The 21,747-nt window shown below is 34.7% G+C and overlaps 6 non-coding genes across 6 annotated transcripts; all 6 read left to right on the top strand.

Annotated features, from left to right (window-relative positions):
• Positions 1-1,444: 1,444 nt before the first annotated feature.
• On the top strand, positions 1,445-1,520 carry TRNAR-CCU (transfer RNA arginine (anticodon CCU)). The gene has a single exon. It is a non-coding gene; the product is annotated as a tRNA-Arg (tRNA).
• Positions 1,521-3,361: 1,841 nt separating this feature from the next.
• Positions 3,362-3,434, top strand: TRNAR-CCU (transfer RNA arginine (anticodon CCU)). The gene has a single exon. It is a non-coding gene; the product is annotated as a tRNA-Arg (tRNA).
• A 3,780-nt stretch (positions 3,435-7,214) lies between these two features.
• TRNAR-CCU (transfer RNA arginine (anticodon CCU)) lies at positions 7,215-7,288 on the top strand. Its single transcript has one exon. It is a non-coding gene; the product is annotated as a tRNA-Arg (tRNA).
• An 887-nt stretch (positions 7,289-8,175) lies between these two features.
• Positions 8,176-8,248, top strand: TRNAR-CCU (transfer RNA arginine (anticodon CCU)). Its single transcript has one exon. It is a non-coding gene; the product is annotated as a tRNA-Arg (tRNA).
• A 914-nt stretch (positions 8,249-9,162) lies between these two features.
• TRNAR-CCU (transfer RNA arginine (anticodon CCU)) lies at positions 9,163-9,235 on the top strand. The gene has a single exon. It is a non-coding gene; the product is annotated as a tRNA-Arg (tRNA).
• A 1,864-nt stretch (positions 9,236-11,099) lies between these two features.
• On the top strand, positions 11,100-11,172 carry TRNAR-CCU (transfer RNA arginine (anticodon CCU)). The gene has a single exon. It is a non-coding gene; the product is annotated as a tRNA-Arg (tRNA).
• The last annotated feature ends 10,575 nt before the right edge of the window (positions 11,173-21,747 follow it).

Here is a 21,747-nt window from a genome sequence, read left to right as displayed (position 1 = left end):
AATCTTCTACCTTAATATTTAATATGATATTACAAAGGATGGAAGAACGAAAGAAAGAAAGAAAGAAAGAAAGAAAGAAAGAAAGAAAGAAAGAAAGAAAGAAAGAAAGAAAGAAAGAAAGAAAAAACACAAACATGATTGTGAATTTAAGTTGTCAGCACACATCTGCTTTGGTTCAAATGCACTGCATATCTTCCTTCAGTCAGCCAACAAAACAGCAATCAAAAAGATTAACACACTGTTGGTAAAGCAGATGCATCAAATATATTTTTCGCAATATAGCATGATAATCCATACTGATAGCTCTGGATAGTACCAGCACATTTTTTGCTGGACTTGGTAATGCAAAAAACACAGTAAACAGCTTCATTTTCTCAAAAATAAATAATTGACTATTAAAAACCTATCTGTCTGGAAAGAGAACCTCAGTAAGCCCCTGTGGCTTAATAGATAAAGCACTGGCCTCCTAAGCCAGGGATTGTGGATACAAGTCTCATCTGGGGTGGAAGTCATTAAAGCAGCTGTCTCATAACTAGAGTTTATATTTCATCCTTGCTGTAACTGTACAACAGTCTTGTAGTGTTTAGATTGCAAATAAATGACCACAGAAGCTAAAAAAATTACATTTATTATAACATTGTTGTGATTTTTTTTTTACTATTCTAACACTGTGGAAAGCTTATTCAAGTGCCATCTGGCATGCATGATCCTTTGTTGCTCTTCATTCATCACCAAAAATGATTTTCTTTTTAAATTCTTATGACTGTACTGATTGTATTGAATAAAATCCACATCTTGCATAACCGTGTTATGCTGTTAAATTCTCCAGTGGTGCAATTGGACAGCGCGTGGTACTTATAAGACAGTATCTGTTGAGCAATGTCAAGGTTGTGAATTCAAGCCTCACCTAGAGCAGCTTTGTTTACAGTTTTTGTCCTTTTTCTTATGTCATTAGTCATTGATTATAATCTTCTACCTTAATATTTAATATGATATTACAAAGGATGGAAGAAAGAAAGAAAGAAAGAAAGAAAGAAAGAAAGAAAGAAAGAAAGAAAGAAAGAAAGAAAGAAAGAAAGAAAGAAAGAAAGAAAGAAAGAAAGAAAGAAAGAAAGAAAGAAAGAAAGAAAGAAAAAACACAAACATGATTGTGAATGAAAGTTGTCAGCACATATCTGCTTTGGTTCAAATGCACTGCATATCTTCCTTCAGTCAGCCAACAAAACAGCAATTGAAAAGATTAACACACTGTTGGTAAAGCAGTTGCATCAAATAGATTTTTTGCAATATAGCATGATAATCCATACTGACAGCTCTGGATAGTACCAGCACAATTCTTGCTGGACTTGGTCATGCAAAGAACACAGTAAACAGCTTCACTTTTTCTCAAAAATAAATAATTGACTATTAAAAACGTATCAGTCTTAAATGAGAAAGTCAGTAATCCCCAGTGGCCTAATGGATAAGGCACTGGCCTCCTAAGCCAGGGATTGTGGGTTCAAGTCCCATCTGGGGTGGAACTCATTAAAGCAGCTGTGTCATCACTAGAGTTGATATTTGATCCTTGCTTCAACTGTACAACAGTCTTGTAGTGTTTAGATTGCAAAAACATGACCACAGAAGCTAAAAATGACATTTATTATAACATTGTTGTGTGTTTTTTTTTTTTACGTTTCTATCACTGTGGAAAGCTTATTCAAGTGCCATCTGGCAAGCATGATCCTTTGTTGCTCATCATTCATCACCAAAAATGATTTTCTTTTTAAATTCTTATGACTGTACTGATTGTATTGAATAAAATCCACATCTAGCATAACCGTTTTATGCTGTTAAATTCTCCAGTGGTGCAATTGGACAGCGCGTGGTACATATCTGTTGAGCAATGTTAAGGTTGTGAATTCAAGCCTCACCTGGAGCAGCTTTGTTTACAGTTTTTTTCCTTTTTCTTATGTCATTAGTCATTGATTATAATCTTCTACCTTAATATTTAATATGATATTACAAAGGATGGAAGAAAGAAAGAAAGAAAGAAAGAAAGAAAGAAAGAAAGAAAGAAAGAAAGAAAGAAAGAAAGAAAGAAAGAAAGAAAGAAAGAAAGAAAAAACACAAACATGATTGTGAATGAAAGTTGTCAGCACATATCTGCTTTGGTTCAAATGCACTGCATATCTTCCTTCAGTCAGCCAACAAAACAGCAAACAAAAAGATTAACACACTGTTGGTAAAGCAGATGCATCAAATATATTTTTTGCTATATAGCATGATAATCCATACTGATAGCTCTGGATAGTACCAGCACATTTCTTGCTGGACTTGGTAATGCAAAGAACACAGTAAACAGCTTAATTTTCTCAAAAATAAATAATTGACTATTAAAAACCTATCAGTCTGAAAAGAGAACCTCAGTAAGGCCCAGTGGCCTAATGGATAAAGCACTGGCCTACTAAGCCAGGGATTGTGGGTACAAGTCCCATCTCGGGTGGAAGTCATTAAAGCAGCTGTCTCATAACTAGTGTTTATATTTCATCCTTGCTGTAACTGTACAACACTCTTGTAGTGTTTAGATTGCAAATAAATGACCACAGAAGCTAAAAAAAAAAATGACATTTATTATACCATTGTTGTGATTTTTTTTTTTACTTTTCTATCACTGTGGAAAGCTTATTCAAGTGCCATCTGGCATGCATGATCCTTTGTTGCTCTTCATTCATCACCAATAATGATTTTCTTTTTAAATTCTTATGACTGTACTGATTGTATTGAATAAAATCCACATCTAGCATAACCGTTTTATGCTGTTAAACTCTCCAGTGGTGCAATTGGACAGCGCGTGGTACTTATCTGTTGAGCAATGTCAAGGTTGTGAATTCAAGCCTCACCTGCAGCAGGTTTTTTTCCTTTTTCTTATGTCATTAGTCATTGATTATAATCTTCTACCTTAATATTTAATCTGATATTACAAAGGATGGAAGAAAGAAAGAAAGAAAGAAAGAAAGAAAGAAAGAAAGAAAGAAAGAAAGAAAGAAAGAAAGAAAGAAAGAAAGAAAAAAAAAACACAAACATGATTGTGAATGAAAGTTTTCAGCACATATCTGCTTTGGTTCAAATGCACTGCATATCTTCCTTCAGTCAGCCAACAAAAAAGCATTTGAAAAGATTAACACACTGTTGGTAAAGCAGTTGCATCAAATAGATTTTTTGCAATATAGCATGATAATCCATACTGACAGCTCTGGATAGTACCAGCACATTTCTTGCTGGACTTGGTAATGCAAAGAACACAGTAAACAGCTTCACTTTTTCTCAAAAATAAATAATTGACTATTAAAAACGTATCAGTCTTAAATGAGAAAGTCAGTAAGCCCCAGTGGCCTAATGGATAAGGCACTGGCCTCCTAAACCAGGGATTATGGGTTCAAGTCCCATCTGGGGTGGAACTCATTAAAGCAGCTGTGTCATCACTAGAGTTGATATTTTATCCTTGCTTCAACTGTACAACAGTCTTGTAGTGTTTAGATTGCAAAAACATGACCACAGAAGCTAAAAATGACATTTATTATAACATTGATGTGGGGTGTTTTTTATGTTTCTATCACTGTGGAAAGCTTATTCAAGTGCCATCTGGCATGCATGATCCTTTGTTGCTCATCATTCATCACCAAAAATGATTTTCTTTTTAAATTCTTATGACTGTACTGATTGTATTGAATAAAATCCACATCTAGCATAACCGTTTTATGCTGCTAAGTGCTCCAGTGGTGCAATTGGTCAGTGCGTGGTATTTATAAGACAGTATCTGTTGAGCAATGTCAAGGTTGTAAATTCAAGCCTCACCTGGAGCAGCTTTGTTTACAGTTTTTTTCCTTTTTCTCATGTCATTAGTCATTAATTATAATCTTCTACCTTAATATTTAATATGATATTACAAAGGATGGAAGAAAGAAAGAAAGAAAGAAAGAAAGAAAGAAAGAAAGAAAGAAAGAAAGAAAGAAAGAAAGAAAGAAAGAAAGAAAGAAAGAAAGAAAGAAAGAAAAAACACAAACATGATTGTGAATTTAAGTTGTCAGCACACATCTGCTTTGGTTTAAATGCACTGCATATCTTCCTTCAGTCAGCCAACAAAACAGCAATCGAAACGTTTAACACACTGTTGGTAAAGCAGATGCATCAAATATATTTTTTGCAATATAGCATGATAATACATACTGATAGCTCTGGATAGTACCAGCACATTTCTTGCTGGACTTGGTAATGCAAAGAACACAGTAAACAGCTTCATTTTCTCAAAAATAAATAATTGACTATTAAAAACCTATCAGTCTGGAAAGAGAACCTCAGTAAGCCCCAGTGGCCTAATGGATAAAGCACTGGCCTCCTAAGCCATGGATTGTGGGTACAAGTCCCATCTGGGGTGGAAGTCATTAAAGCAGCTGTCTCATAACTAGAGTTTATATTTCATCCTTGCTGTGACTGTACAACAGTCTTGTAGTGTTTAGATTGCAAATAAATGACCACAGAAGCTAAAAAAATTACATTTATTATAACATTGTTGTGATTTTTTTTTTTACTTTTCTATCACTGTGGAAAGCTTATTCAAGTGCCATCTGGCATGCATGATCCTTTGTTGCTCTTCATTCATCACCAAAAATGATTTTCTTTTTAAATTCTTATGACTGCACTGATTGTATTGAATAAAATCCACATCTAGCATAACCGTTTTATGCTGTTAAATTCTCTAGTGGTGCAATTGGACAGCGCGTGGTACTTATAAGACAGTATCTGTTGAGCAATGTCAAGGTTGTGAATTCAAGCCTTACCTGGAGCAGCTTTGTTTACAGTTTTTTTCCTTTTTCTTATGTCATTAGTCATTGATTATAATCTTCTACCTTAATATTTAATATGATATTACAAAGGATGGAAGAAAGAAAGAAAGAAAGAAAGAAAGAAAGAAAGAAAGAAAGAAAGAAAGAAAGAAAGAAAGAAAGAAAGAAAGAAAGAAAAAACACAAACATGATTGTGAATTTAAGTTGTCAGCACACATCTGCTTTGGTTCAAATGCACTGCATATCTTCCTTCAGTCAGCCAACAAAACAGCAATCAAAAAGATTAACACACTGTTGGTAAAGCAGATGCATCAAATATATTTTTCGCAATATAGCATGATAATCCATACTGATAGCTCTGGATAGTACCAGCACATTTTTTGCTGGACTTGGTAATGCAAAGAACACAGTAAACAGCTTCATTTTCTCAAAAATAAATAATTGACTATTAAAAACCTATCAGTCTGGAAAGAGAACCTCAGTAAGCCCCTGTGGCTAAATGGATAAAGCACTGGCCTCCTAAGCCAGGGATTGTGGATACAAGTCTCATCAGGGGTGGAAGTCATTAAAGCAGCTGTCTCATAACTAGAGTTTATATTTCATCCTTGCTGTAACTGTACAACAGTCTTGTAGTGTTTAGATTGCAAATAAATGACCACAGAAGCTAAAAAAAATGACATTTATTATAACATTGTTGTGATTTTTTTTTTTACTATTCTATCACTGTGGAAAGCTTATTCAAGTGCCATCTGGCATGCATGATCCTTTGTTGCTCATCATTCATCACCAAAAATGATTTTCTTTTTAAATTCTTATGACTGTACTGATTGTATTGAATAAAATCCACATCTAGCATAACCGTTTTATGCTGCTAAGTGCTCCAGTGGTGCAATTGGTCAGTGCGTGGTATTTATAAGACAGTATCTGTTGAGCAATGTCAAGGTTGTGAATTCAAGCCTCACCTGGAGCAGCTTTGTTTACAGTTTTTTTCCTTTTTCTCATGTCATTAGTCATTAATTATAATCTTCTACCTTAATATTTAATATGATATTACAAAGGATGGAAGAAAGAAAGAAAGAAAGAAAGAAAGAAAGAAAGAAAGAAAGAAAGAAAGAAAGAAAGAAAGAAAGAAAAAACACAAACATGATTGTGAATTTAAGTTGTCAGCACACATCTGCTTTGGTTTAAATGCACTGCATATCTTCCTTCAGTCAGCCAACAAAACAGCAATCGAAACGTTTAACACACTGTTGGTAAAGCAGATGCATCAAATATATTTTTTGCAATATAGCATGATAATACATACTGATAGCTCTGGATAGTACCAGCACATTTCTTGCTGGACTTGATAATGCAAAGAACACAGTAAACAGCTTCATTTTCTCAAAAATAAATAATTGACTATTAAAAACCTATCAGTCTGGAAAGAGAACCTCAGTAAGCCCCAGTGGCCTAATGGATAAAGCACTGGCCTCCTAAGCCATGGATTGTGGGTACAAGTCCCATCTGGGGTGGAAGTCATTAAAGCAGCTGTCTCATAACTAGAGTTTATATTTCATCCTTGCTGTAACTGTACAACAGTCTTGTAGTGTTTAGATTGCAAATAAATGACCACAGAAGCTAAAAAAATTACATTTATTATAACATTGTTGTGATTTTTTTTTTTACTTTTCTATCACTGTGGAAAGCTTATTCAAGTGCCATCTGGCATGCATGATCCTTTGTTGCTCTTCATTCATCACCAAAAATGATTTTCTTTTTAAATTCTTATGACTGCACTGATTGTATTGAATAAAATCCACATCTAGCATAACCGTTTTATGCTGTTAAATTCTCTAGTGGTGCAATTGGACAGCGCGTGGTACTTATAAGACAGTATCTGTTGAGCAATGTCAAGGTTGTGAATTCAAGCCTTACCTGGAGCAGCTTTGTTTACAGTTTTTTTTCCTTTTTCTTATGTCATTAGTCATTGATTATAATCTTCTACCTTAATATTTAATATGATATTACAAAGGATGGAAGAAAGAAAGAAAGAAAGAAAGAAAGAAAGAAAGAAAGAAAGAAAGTAAAAAAGAAAGAAAGAAACACAAACATGATTGTGAATTTAAGTTGTCAGCACACATCTACTTTCGTTCAAATGCACTGCATATCTTCCTTCAGTCAGCCAACAAAACAGCAATTGAAAAAATTAACACACTGTTGGTAAAGCAGTTGCATCAAATAGATTTTTTGCAATATAGCATGATAATCCATACTGAAAGCTCTGGATAGTACCAGCACATTTCTTGCTGGACTTGGTAATGCAAAGAACACAGTAAACAGCTTCACTTTTTCTCAAAAATAAATAATTGACTATTAAAAACATATCAGTCTTGAAGGAGAAAGTCAGTAAGCCCCAGTGGCCTAATGGATAAGGCACTGGCCTCCTAAGCCAGGGATTCTGGGTTCAAGTCCCATCTGGGCTAGAACTCACTAAAGCAGGTGTGTTGTCACTAGAGTTGACATTTTATCCTTGCTTCAACTGTACAACAGTCTTGTAGTGTTTAGATTGCAAAAACATGACCACAGAAGCTAAAAATGACATTTATTATAACATTGTTGTGGTTTTTTTTTTTTACTTTTCTATCACTGTGGACAGCTTATTCAAGTGCCATCTGGCATGCATGTTCCTTTGTTGCACATCATTCACCACCAAAAATGTTTTTATTTTTAAATTCTTATGACTGTACTGATTGTATTGAATAAAATCCACATCTAGCATAACCGTTTTATGCTGCTAAGTGCACCAGTGGTGCAATTGGTCAGCGTGTGGTACTTATAAGTCAGTATCTGTTGAGCAATGTCAAGGTTGTGAATTCAAGCCTCATCTGGAGCAGCTTTGTTTACAATTTTTGTCCTTTTTCTCATGTCATTAGTCATTGATTATAATCTTCTACCTTAATATTTAATATGATATTACAAAGATGGAAGAAAGAAAGAAAGAAAGAAAGAAAGAAAGAAAGAAAGAAAGAAAGAAAGAAAGAAAGTAAAAAAGAAAGAAATAAACACAAACATGATTGTGAATTTAAGTTGTCAGCACACATCTACTTTCGTTCAAATGCACTGCATATCTTCCTTCAGTCAGCCAACAAAACAGCAATTGAAAAAATTAACACACTGTTGGTAAAGCAGTTGCATCAAATAGATTTTTTGCAATATAGCATGATAATCCATACTGAAAGCTCTGGATAGTACCAGCACATTTCTTGCTGGACTTGGTAATGCAAAGAACACAGTAAACAGCTTCACTTTTTCTCAAAAATAAATAATTGACTATTAAAAACATATCAGTCTTGAAGGAGAAAGTCAGTAAGCCCCAGTGGCCTAATGGATAAGGCACTGGCCTCCTAAGCCAGGGATTCTGGGTTCAAGTCCCATCTGGGGTAGAACTCACTAAAGCAGGTGTATTGTCACTAGAGTTGACATTTTATCCTTGCTTCAACTGTACAATAGTCTTGTAGTGTTTAGATTGCAAGAACATGACCACAGAAGCTAAAAATGACATTTATTATAACATTGTTGTGGTTTTTTTTTTTTACTTTTCTATCACTGTGGACAGCTTATTCAAGTGCCATCTGGCATGCATGTTCCTTTGTTGCACATCATTCACCACCAAAAATGTTTTTATTTTTAAATTCTTATGACTGTACTGATTGTATTGAATAAAATCCACATCTATCATAACCGTTTTATGCTGCTAAGTGCTCCAGTGGTGCAATTGGTCAGCGCGTGGTACTTATAAGACAGTATCTGTTGAGCAATGTCAAGGTTGTGAATTCAAGCCTCACCTGGAGCAGCTTTGTTTACAGTTTTTTTCCTTTTTCTTATGTCATTAGTCATTGATTATAATCTTCTACCTTAATATTTAATATGATATTACAAAGGATGGAAGAAAGAAAGAAAGAAAGAAAGAAAGAAAGAAAGAAAGAAAGAAAGAAAGAAAGAAAGAAAGAAAGAAAGAAAGAAAGAAAGAAAGAAAGAAAGAAAGAAAGAAAGAAAGAAAAAACACAAACATGATTGTGATTTTAAGTTGTCAGCACACATCTGCTTTGGTTCAGATGCACTGCATATCTTCCTTCAGTCAGCCAACAAAACAACAATGGAAAAGATTAACATACTGTTGGTAAAGCAGTTGCATCAAATAGATTTTTTGCAATATAGCATGACAGCTCTGGATAGTACCAGCACATTTCTAGCTGGACTTGGTAATGCAAAGAACACAGTAAACAGCTTCACTTTTTCTCAAAAATAAATAATTGACTATTAAAAACCTATCAGTCTTGAATGAGAAAGTCAGTAAGCCCCAGTGGCCTAATGGATAAGGCACTGGCTTCCTAAGCCAGGGATTGTGGGTTCAAGTCCCATCTGGGGTGGAACTCATTAAAGCAGCTGTGTCGTCACTAGAGTTGATATTTTATCCTTGCTTCAACTGTACAACAGTCTTGTAGTGTTTAGATTGCAAAAACATGACCATAGAAGCTAAAAATTACATTTATTATAACATTGTTGTGGGTTTTTTTTTACTTTTCTATCACTGTGGACAGCTTATTCAAGTGCCATCTGGCATGCATGTTCCTTTGTTGCTCATCATTCATCACCAAAAATGATTTTCTTTTTAAATTCTTATGACTGTACTGATTGTATGGAATCAAATCCACATCTAGCATAACCGTTTCATGCTGCAAAGTGCTCTAGTGGTGCAATTGGTCAGAGCGTGGTACTTATAAGACAGTATCTGTTGAGCAATGTCAAGGTTGTGAATTCAAGCCTCACCTGGAGCAGCTTTGTTTACAGTTTTTGTCCTTTTTCTTATGTCATTAGTCATTGATTATAATCTTCTACCTTAATATTTAATATGATATTACAAAGGATGGAAGAAAGAAAGAAAGAAAGAAAGAAAGAAAGAAAGAAAGAAAGAAAGAAAGAAAGAAAGAAAGAAAGAAAGAAAGAAAGAAAGAAAAAACACAAACATGATTGTGATTTTAAGTTGTCAGCACACATCTACTTTCGTTCAAATGCACTGCATATCTTCCTTCAGTCAGCCAACAAAACAGCAATTGAAAAAATTAACACACTGTTGGTAAAGCAGTTGCATCAAATAGATTTTTTGCAATATAGCATGATAATCCATACTGACAGCTCTGGATAGTACCAGCACATTTCTTGCTGGACTTGGTAATGCAAAGAACACAGTAAACAGCTTCACTTTTTCTCAAAAATAAATAATTGACTATTAAAAACATATCAGTCTTTATTGAGAAAGTCAGTAAGCCCCAGTGGCCTAATGGATAAGGCACTGGCCTCCTAAGCCAAGGATTTTTGGTTCAAGTCCCATCTGGGGTAGAACTCACTAAAGCAGGTGTGTCGTCACTAGAGTTGATATTTTATCCTTGCTTCAATTGTACAACAGTCTTGTGTTTAGATTGCAAAAACATGACCACAGAATCTAAAAATGACATTTATTATAACATTGTTGTGGGTTTTTTTTTTTTACTTTTCTATCACTGTGGACAGCTTATTCAAGTGCCATCTGGCATGCATTTTCCTTTGTTACTCATCATTCACCACCAAAAATATTTTTCTTTTTAAATTCTTATGTCTGTACTGATTGTATTGAATAAAATCCACATCTAGCATAACCATTTTATGCTGTTAAGTGCTCCAGTGGTGCAATTGGTCAGCACGTGGTACTTATAAGACAGTATCTGTTGAGCAATGTCAAGGTTGTGAATTCAAGCCTCACCTGGAGCAGCTTTGTTTACAGTTTTTTTCCTTTTTCTTATGTCATTAGTCATTAATTATAATCTTCTACCTTAATATTTAATATGATATTACAAAGGATGGAAGAAAGAAAGAAAGAAAGAAAGAAAGAAAGAAAGAAAGAAAGAAAGAAAGAAAGAAAGAAAGAAAGAAAGAAAGAAAGAAAAAACACAAACATGATTGTGATTTTAAGTTGTCAGCACACATCTACTTTCGTTCAAATGCACTGCATATCTTCCTTCAGTCAGCCAACAAAACAGCAATTGAAAAAATTAACACACTGTTGGTAAAGCAGTTGCATCAAATAGATTTTTTGCAATATAGCATGATAATCCATACTGACAGCTCTGGATAGTACCAGCACATTTCTTGCTGGATCTTGGTAATGCAAAGAACACAGTAAACAGCTTCACTTTTTCTCAAAAATGAATAATTGACTATTAAAAACATATCAGTCTTTAATGAGAAAAACAGTAAGCCCCAGTGGCCTAATGGATAAGGCACTGGCCTCCTAAGCCAACGATTCTGGGTTCAAGTCCCATCTGGGGTAGAACTCACTAAATCAGGTGTGTCGTCACTAGAGTTGATATTTTATCCTTGCTTCAACTGTACAACAGTCTTGTAGTGTTTAGATTGCAAAAACATGACCACAGAAGCTAAAAATGACATTTAATATAACATTGTTGTGGTTTGTTTTTTTTACTTTTCTATCACTGTGGACAGCTTATTCAAGTGCCATCTGGCATGCATGTTCCTTTGTTGCTCATCATTCACCACCAAAAATGTTTTTCTTTTTAAATTCTTATGACTGTACTGATTGTATTGAATAAAATCCACATCTAGCATAACCGTTTTATGCTGCAAAGTGCTCCAGTGGTGCAATTGGTCAGCGCGTGGTACTTATAAGACAGTATCTGTTGAGCAATGTCAAGGTTGTGAATTCAAGCCTCACCTGGAGCAGCTTTGTTTACAGTTTTTTTCCTTTTTCTTATGTCATAAGTCATTGATTATAATCTTCTACCTTAATATTTAATATGATCTTACAAAGGATGGAAGAAAGAAAGAAAGAAAGAAAGAAAGAAAGAAAGAAAGAAAGAAAGAAAGAAAGAAAGAAAGAAAGAAAGAAAAAACACAAACATGATTGTGAATTTAAGTTGTCAGCACACATCTGCTTTGGTTCAGATGCACTGCATATCTTCCTTCAGTCAGCCAACAAAACAGCAATTGAAACGATTAACACACTGTTGGTAAAGCATTTGCATCAAATAGATTTTTTGCAATATAGCATGATAATCCATACTGACAGCTCTGGATAGTACCAGCACATTTCTTGCTGGACTTGGTAATGCAAAGAACACAGTAAACAGCTTCAATTTTTCTCAAAAATAAATAATTGACTATTAAAAACCTATCAGTCTTGACTGACAAAGCCAGTAAGCACCAGTCGCCTAATGGATAAAGCACTAGTATCTTAAAACAGGGATTGTGGGTTCAAGACCCATCTGGGGTGGAACTCATTAAAGCAGCTGAGTCGTCACTAGAGTTGATATTTTATCCTTGCTTCAACTGTGCAACAGTCTTGTAGTGTTTAGATTGCAAAAACATGACCACAGAAGCTAAAAATGACATTAATTATAACATTGTTGTTGTTTATTTTAACTTTTCTATCACTGAGGACAGCTTATTCAAGTGCCATCTGGCATGCATGTTCCTTTGTTGCTCATCATTCATCACCAAAAATGATTTTCCTTTTAAATTCTTATGACTGTACTGATTGTATTGAATCAAATCCACATCTAGCATAACCGTTTCATGCTGCGAAGTGCTCCAGTGGTGCAATTGGTCAGCGTGTGGTACTTATAAGACAGTATCTGTTGAGCAATTTCAAGGTTGTGAATTCAAGCCTCACCTGGAGCAGCTTTGTTTACAGTTTTTTTCCTTTTTCTTATGTCATTAGTCATTGATTATAATCTTCTACCTTAATATTTAATATGATATTACAAAGGATGGAAGAAAGAAAGAAAGAAAGAAAGAAAGAAAGAAAGAAAGAAAGAAAGAAAGAAAGAAAGAAAGAAAGAAAGAAAGAAAGAAAGAAAGAAAGAAAGAAAAAACACAAACATTATTGTGAATTTAAGTTGTCAGCACACATCTGCTTTGGTTCAAATTCACTGCATATATTCCTTCAGTCAGCCAACAAAACAACAATGGAAAAGATTAACATACTGTAGGTAAAGCAGTTGCATCAAATTGTTTTTATGCAATATAGCATGATAATCCATACTGACAGTTCTGGATAGTACCAGCACATTTCTTGCTGTACTTGGTAATGCAAAGAACACAGTAAACAGCTTCACTTTTTCTCAAAAATAAATAATTGACTATTAAAAACCTATGAGTCTTGAATGAGAAAGTCAGTAAGCACCAGTGGCCTAATGGATAAGGCACTGGCCTCCTAAGACAGGGATTGTGGGTTCAAGACCCATCTGGGGTGGTACTCATTAAAGCAGCTGTGTTGTCACTAGAGTTGATATTTTATCCTTGCTTCAACTGTACAACAGCCTTGTAGTGTTTAGATTGCAAAAACATGACCACAGAAGCTAAAAATGACATTTATTATAACATTGTTGTGTTTTTTTTTTTTTTACTTTTCTATCACTGAGGACAGCTTATTCAAGTGCCATCTGGCATGCATGTTCCTTTGTTGCTCATCATTCATCACCAAAAATGATTTTCTTTTTAAATTCGTATGACTGTACTGATTGTATTGAATCAAATCCACATCTAGCATAACCGTTTCATGCTGCGAAGTGCTCCAGTGGTGCAATTGGTCAGAGTGTGGTACTTTTAAGACAGTATCTGTTGAGCAATGTCAAGGTTGTGAATTCAAGCCTCACCTGGAGCAGCTTTGTTTACAGTTTTTGTCCTTTTTCTTATGTCATTAGTCATTGATTATAATCTTCTACCTTAATATTTAATATGATATTACAAAGGATGGAAGAAAGAAAGAAAGAAAGAAAGAAAGAAAGAAAGAAAGAAAGAAAGAAAGAAAGAAAGAAAGAAAGAAAGAAAGAAAGAAAGAAAGAAAGAAAAAACATAAACATGATTGTGAATTTAAGTTGTCAGCACACATCTGCTTTGGTTCAAATGCACTGCATATCTTCCTTCAGTCAGCCAACAAAACAGCAATTGAAAAGATTAACACACTGTTGGTAAAGCAGTTGCATCAAATAGATTTTTTGCTATATTGCATGATAATCCATACTGACAGCTCTGGATAGTACCAGCACATTTCTTGCTGGACTTGGTAATGCAAAGAACACAGTAAACAGCTTCACTTTTTCTCAAAAATAAATAATTGACTATTAAAAACCTATCAGTCTTGAATGAGAAAGTCAGTAAGCACCAGTGGCCTAATGGATAAGGCACTGGCCTCCTAATATAGGGATTGTGGGTTCAAGACCCAGCTGGGGTGTAACTCATTAAAGAAGCTGTGTTGTCACTAGAGTTGATGTTTTAACCTTGCTTCAACTGTACAACAGTCTTGTAGTGTTTAGATTGCAAAAACATGACCATAGAAGCTAAAAATTACATTTATTATAACATTTTTGTGGTTTTTTTTTTACTTTTCTATCACTGTGGACAGCTTATTCAAGTGCCATCTGGCATGCATGTTCCTTTGTTGCTCATCATTCATCACCAAAAATGGTTTTCTTTTTAAATTCTTCTGACTGTACTGATTGTATGGAATCAAATCCACATCTAGCATAACCGTTTCATGCTGCAAAGTGCTCTAGTGGTGCAATTGGTCAGAGCGTTGTACTTATAAGACAGTATCTGTTGAGCAATGTCAAGGTTGTGAATTCAAGCCTCACCTGGAGCAGCTTTGTTTACAGTTTTTGTCCTTTTTCTTATGTCATTAGTCATTGATTATAATCTTCTACCTTAATATTTAATATGATATTACAATGGATGGAAGAAAGAAAGAAAGAAAGAAAGAAAGAAAGAATGAAAAAACACAAACATGATTGTGTATTTAAGTTGTCAGCACACATCTGCTTTGGTTCAAATGCACTGCATATCTTCCTTCAGTCAGCCAACAAAACAACAATTGAAAAAATTAACACACTGTTGGTAAAGCAGTTGCATCAAATAGATTTTTTGCAATATAGCATGATAATCCATACTGACAGCTCTGGATAGTACCAGCACATTTCTTGCTGGACTTGGTAATGCAAAGAACACAGTAAACAGCTTCACTTTTTCTCAAAAATAAATAATTGACTATTAAAAACCTATGAGTCTTGAATGAGAAAGTCAGTAAGCACCAGTGGCCTAATGGATAAGGCACTGGCCTCCTAAACCAGTGATTGTGGCTTCAAGTACTATCTGGGGTGGAACTCATTAAAGCAGCTATGTCGTCACAAGAGTTGATATTTTATCCTTGCTTTAACTGTACAACAGTCTTGTAGTGTTTAGATTGCAAAAACATGACCACAGAAGCTAAAAATGACATTTATTATAACATTGTTGTGGGTTTTTTTTTTTACTTTTCTATCACTGTGGACAGCTTATTCAAGTGCCATCTGGCATGCATGTTCCTTTGTTGCTCATCATTCACCACCAAAAATGTTTTTATTTTTAAATTCTTATGACTGTACTGATTGTATTGAATAAAATCCACATCTAGCATAACCGTTTTATGCTGCTAAGTGCTCCAGTGGTGCAATTGGTCAGCGCGTGGTACTTATAAGACAGTATCTGTTGAGCAATGTCAAGGTTGTGAATTCAAGCCTCACCTGGAGCAGCTTTGTTTACAGTTTTTTTCCTTTTTCTTATGTCATTAGTCATTGATTATAATCTTCTTCCTTAATATTTAATATGATATTACAAAGGATGGAAGAAAGAAAGAAAGAAAGAAAGAAAGAAGGAAAGAAAGAAAGAAAGAAAGAAAGAAAGAAAGAAAGAAAGAAAGAAAGAAAGAAAGAAAGAAAGAAAGAAAGAAAAAACACAAACATGATTGTGTATTTAAGTTGTCAGCACACATCTGCTTTGGTTCAAATGCACTGCATATCTTCCTTCAGTCAGCCAACAAAACAACAATTGAAAAAATTAACACACTGTTGGTAAAGCAGTTGCATCAAATAGATTTTTTGCAATATAGCATGATAAGCCATACTGACAGCTCTGGATAGTACCAGCACATTTCTTGCTGGACTTGGTAATGCAAAGAACACAGTAAACAGCTTCACTTTTTCTCAAAAATAAATAATTGACTATTAAAAACCTATGAGTCTTGAATGAGAACGTCAGTAAGCACCAGTGGCCTAATGGATAAGGCACTAGCCTCCTACACCAGTGATTGTGGCTTCAAGTCCTATCTGGGGTGGAACTCATTAAAGCAGCTATGTCGTCACAAGAGTTGATATTTTATCCTTGCTTTAACTGTACAACAGTCTTGTAGTGTTTAGATTGCAAAAACATGACCATAGAAGCTAAAAATGACATTTATTATAACATTGTTGTGGTTTTTTTTTTTCTTTTTTTTTTTCTATCACTGTGGACAGCTTATTCAAGTGCCATCTGGCATGCATGATCCTTTGTTGCTCATCATTCATCACCAAAAATGATTTTCTTTTTAAATTCTTATGACTGTACTGATTGTATTGAATAAAATCCACATCTAGCATAACCGTTTTATGCTGCTAAGTGCACCAGTGGTGCAATTGGTCAGCGTGTGGTACTTATAAGACAGTATCTGTTGAGCAATGTCAAGGTTGTGAATTCAAGCCTCACCTGGAGCAGCTTTGTTTACAGTTTTTTTTTCCTTTTTCTTGTCATTAGTCATTGATTATAATCTTCTACCTTAATATTTAATATGATATTACAAAGGATGGAAGAAAGAAAGAAAGAAAGAAAGAAAGAAAGAAAGAAAGAAAGAAAGAAAGAAAGAAAGAAAGAAAGAAAGAAAGAAAGAAAGAAAGAAAGAAAGAAAAAACACAAACATGATTGTGATTTTAAGTTGTCAGCACACATCTGCTTTGGTTCAGATGCACTGCATATCTTCCTTCAGTCAGCCAACAAAACAACAATGGAAAAGATTAACATACTGTAGGTAAAGCAGTTGCATCAAATTGATTTTTTGCAATATAGCATGATAATCCATACTGACATCTCTGGATAGTACCAGCACATTTCTTGCTGGACTTGGTAATGCAAAGAACACAGTAAACTGCTTCACTTTTCCTCAAAAATAAATAATTGACTATTAAAAACCTATCAGTCTTGAACGAGAAAGTCAGTAAGCACCAGTGGCCTAATGGATAAGGCACTGGCCTCCTAATACAGGGATTGTGGGTTCAAGACCCAGCTGGGGTGTAACTCATTAAAGAAGCTGTGTTGTCACTAGAGTTGATATTTTATCCTTGCTTCAACTGTACAACAGTCTTGTAGTGTTTAGATTGCAAAAACATGACAATAGAAGCTAAAAATTACATTTATTATAACATTGTTGTGGGTTTTTTTTTACTTTTTTATCACTGTGGACAGCTTATTCAAGTGCCATCTGGCATGCATGTTCCTTTGTTGCTCATCATTCATCACCAAAAATGATTTTCTTTTTAAATTCTTCTGACTGTACTGATTGTATGGAATCAAATCCACATCTAGCATAACCGTTTCATGCTGCAAAGTGCTCTAGTGATGCAATTGGTCAGAGCGTGGTACTTATAAGACAGTATCTGTTGAGCAATGTCAAGGTTGTGAATTCAAGCCTCACCTGGAGCAGCTTTGTTTACAGTTTTTGTCCTTTTTCTTATGTCATTAGTCATTGATTATAATCTTCTACCTTAATATTTAATATGATATTACAAAGGATGAAAGAAAGAAAGAAAGAAAGAAAGAAAGAAAGAAAGAAAGAAAGAAAGAAAGAAAAAACACAAACATGATTGTGATTTTAAGTTGTCAGCACACATCTACTTTCGTTCAAATGCACTGCATATCTTCCTTCAGTCAGCCAACAAAACAGCAATTGAAAAAATTAACACACTGTTGGTAAAGCAGTTGCATCAAATAGATTTTTTGCAATATAGCATGATAATCCATACTGACAGCTCTGGATAGTACCAGCACATTTCTGGCTGGACTTGGTAATGCAAAGAACACAGTAAACAGCTTCACTTTTTCTCAAAAATAAATAATTGACTATTAAAAACATATCAGTCTTTAATGAGAAAGTCAGTAAGCCCCAGTGGCCTAATGGATAAGGCACTGGCCTCCTAAGCCAAGCATTTTGGGTTCAAGTCCCATCTGGGGTAGAACTCACTAAAGCAGGTGTGTCGTCACTAGAGTTGCTTTTTATCCTTGCTTCAACTGTACAACAGTCTTGTAGTGTTTAGATTGCAAAAACATGACCACAGAAGCTAAAAATGACATTTATTATAACATTGTTGTGGGTTTTTTTTTTCTATCACTGTGGACAGCTTATTCAAGTGCCATCTGGCATGCATGTTCCTTTGTTGCTCATCATTCACCACCAAAAATGATTTTCTTTTTAAATTCTTATGACTGTACTGATTGTATTGAATAAAATCCACATCTAGCATAACCGTTTTATGCTGCTAAGTGCTCCAGTGGTGCAATTGGTCAGCGCATGGTACTTATAAGACAGTATCTGTTGAGCAATGTCAAGGTTGTGAATTCAAGCCTCACCTGGAGCAGCTTTGTTTAAAGTTTTTTTCCTTTTTCTTATGTCATTAGTCATTGATTATAATCTTCTACCTTAATATTTAATATGATATTACAAAGGATGGAAGAAAGAAAGAAAGAAATAAAGAAAGAAAGAAAGAAAGAAACAAACAAACACAAACATGAATGTGAATTTAAGTTGTCAGCACACATCTACTTTGGTTCAAATGCACTGCATATCTTCCTTCAGTCAGCCAACAAAACAGCAATTGAAAAAATTAACACACTGTTGGTAAAGCAGTTGCATCAAATAGATTTTTTGCAATATAGCATGGTAATCCATACTGACAGCTCTGGATAGTACCAGCACATTTCTAGCTGGACTTGGTAATGCAAAGAACACAGTAAACAGCATCACTTTTTCTCAAAAATAAATAATTGACTATTAAAAACGTATCAGTCTTAAATGAGAAAGTAAGTAAGCCCCAGTGGCCTAATGGATAAGGCACTGGCCTCCTAAGCCAGTGATTGTGGGTTCAAGTCGTCACAAGAGTTGATATTTTATCCTTGCTTCAACTGTACAACAGTCTTGTAGTGTTTAGATTGCAAAAACATGACCACAGAAGCTAAAAATGACATTTATTATAACATTGTTGTGGTTTTTTTTTTACTTTTCTATCACTGAGGACAGCTTATTCAAGTGCCATCTGGCATGCATGTTCCTTTGTTGCTCATCATTCACCACCAAAAATGATTTTCTTTTTAAATTCTTATGACTGTACTGATTGTACTGAATAAAATCCACATCTAGCATAACCGGTTTATGCTGCAAAGTGCTCCAGTGGTGCAATTGGTCAGCGCATGGTACTTATAAGACAGTATTTGTTGAGCAATGTCAAGGTTGTGAATTCAAGCCTCACCTGGAGCAGCTTTGTTTACAGTTTTTTTTTCCTTTTTCTTATGTCATTAGTCATTGATTATAATCTTCTACCTTAATATTTAATATGATATTACAAAGGATGGAAGAAAGAAAGAAAGAAAGAAAGAAAGAAAGAAAGAAAGAAAGAAAGAAAGAAAGAAAGAAAGAAAGAAAGAAAGAAAGAAAAAACACAAACATGATTGTGAATTTAAGTTGTCAGCACACATCTACTTTGGTTCAGATGCACTGCATATCTTCCTTCAGTCAGCCAACAAAACAGCAATTGAAACGATTAACACACTGTTGGTAAATCAGTTGCATCAAATAGATTTTTTGCAATATAGCATGATAATCCATACTGACAGCTCTGGATAGTACCAGCACATTTCTTGCTGGACTTGGTAATGCAAAGAACACAGTAAACAGCTTCACTTTTTCTCAAAAATAAATAATTGACTATTAAAAACCTATGAGTCTTGAATGAGAACGTCAGTAAGCACCAGTGGCCTAATGGATAAGGCACTGGCCTCCTAAGACAGGGATTGTGGGTTCAAGACCCATCTGGGGTGGTACTCATTAAAGCAGCTGTGTTGTCACTAGAGTTGATATTTTATCCTTGCTTCAACTGTACAACAGTCTTGTAGTGTTTAGATTGCAAAAACATGACCACAGAAGCTAAAAATGACATTTGTTATAACATTGTTGTGGTTTTTTTTTTTCTATCACTGAGGACAGCTTATTCAAGTGCCATCTGGCATGCATGTTCCTTTGTTGCTCATCATTCACCACCAAAAATGATTTTCTTTTTAAATTCTTATGACTGTACTGATTGTATTGAATCAAATCCACATCTAGCATAACCGTTTTATGCTGCTAAGTGCTTTAGTGGTGCAATTGGTCAGCGCGTGGTACTTATAAGACAGTATTTGTTGAGCAATGTCAAGGTTGTGAATTCAAGCCTCACCTGGAGCAGCTTTGTTTACAGATTTTTTCCTTTTTCTTATGTCATTAGTCATTGATTATAATCTTCTACCTTAATATTTAATATGATATTACAAAGGATGGAAGAAAGAAAGAAAGAAAGAAAGAAAGAAAGAAAGAAAGAAAGAAAGAAAGAAAGAAAGAAAGAAAGAAAGAAAGAAAGAAAGAAAGAACACAAACTTGATAGTGAATTTAAGTTGTCAGCACACATCTGCTTTGGTTCAAAAGCACTGCATATCTTCCTTCAGTCAGCCAACAAAACAACAATGGAAAAGATTAACATACTGTAGGTAAAGCAGTTGCATCAAATTGGTTTTTTGCAATATAGCATGATAATCCATACTGACAGCTCTGGATAGTACCAGCACATTTCTTGCTGGACTTGGTAATGCAAAGAACACAGTAAACAGCTTCACTTTTTCTCAAAAATAAATAATTGACTATTAAAAACCTATCAGTCTTGAATGAGAAAGTCAGTAAGCCCCAGTGGCGTAATGGATAAGGCACTGGCCTCCTATGCCAGGGATTGTGGGCTCGAGACCCATCTGGGGTGGAACTCATTAAAGCAGCTGTGTCATCACTAGAGTTAATATTTTATCCTTGCTTCAACTGTACAACAGTCTTGTAGTGTTTAGATTGCAAAAACATGACCACAGAAGCTAAAAATGACATTTATTATAACATTGTTGTGGTTTTTTTTTACTTTTCTATCACTGTTAACAGCTTATTCAAGTGCCATCTGGCATGCCTGTTCCTTTGTTGCTCATCATTCATCACCAAAAATGATTTTCTTTTTAAATTCTTATGACTGTACTGATTGTATTGAATCAAATCAACATCTAGCATAACCGTTTCATGCTGCGAAGTGCTCCAGTGGTGCAATTGGTCAGCATGTGGTACTTATAAGACAGTATCTGTTGAGCAATGTCAAGGTTGTGAATTCAAGCCTCACCTGGAGCAGCTTTGTTTACAGTTTTTTTCCTTTTTCTTATGTCATTAGTCATTGATTATAATCTTCTACCTTAATATTTAATATGATATTACAAAGGATGGAAGAAAGAAAGAAAGAAAGAAAGAAAGAAAGAAAGAAAGAAAGAAAGAAAGAATGAAAGAAAGAAAGAAAGAAAGAAAGAAAGAAAGAAAGAAAGAAAGAAAGAAAGAAAGAAAGAAAGAAAGAAAGAAAGAAAGAAAAAACACAAACATGATTGTGAATTTAAGTTGTCAGCACACATCTGCTTTGGTTCAAATGCACTGCATATCGTCCTTTAGTCAGCCAACAAAAAAGCAATTGAAAAGATTAACACACTGTTGGTAAAGCAGTTACATCAAATGGATTTTTTGCAATATAGCATGATAATCCACACTGACAGCTCTGGATAGTACCAGCACATTTCTTGCTGGACTTGGTAATGCAAAGAACACAGTAAACAGCTTCACTTTTTCTCAAAAATAAATAATTGACTATTAAAAACCTATCAGTCTTGAATGACAAAGTCAGTAAGCACCAGTGGCCTAAAGAATAAGGCACTGGCCTCTTAAGAC

The sequence above is a fragment of the Pseudophryne corroboree genome, unplaced genomic scaffold (genome assembly GCF_028390025.1).
Source record: "Pseudophryne corroboree isolate aPseCor3 unplaced genomic scaffold, aPseCor3.hap2 scaffold_129, whole genome shotgun sequence".
Lineage (NCBI taxonomy): Eukaryota > Metazoa > Chordata > Amphibia > Anura > Myobatrachidae > Pseudophryne > Pseudophryne corroboree.
The sequence above is the reverse complement of the archived record's forward strand: the minus strand, read 5'-3'. Positions and strand labels throughout refer to the sequence as shown.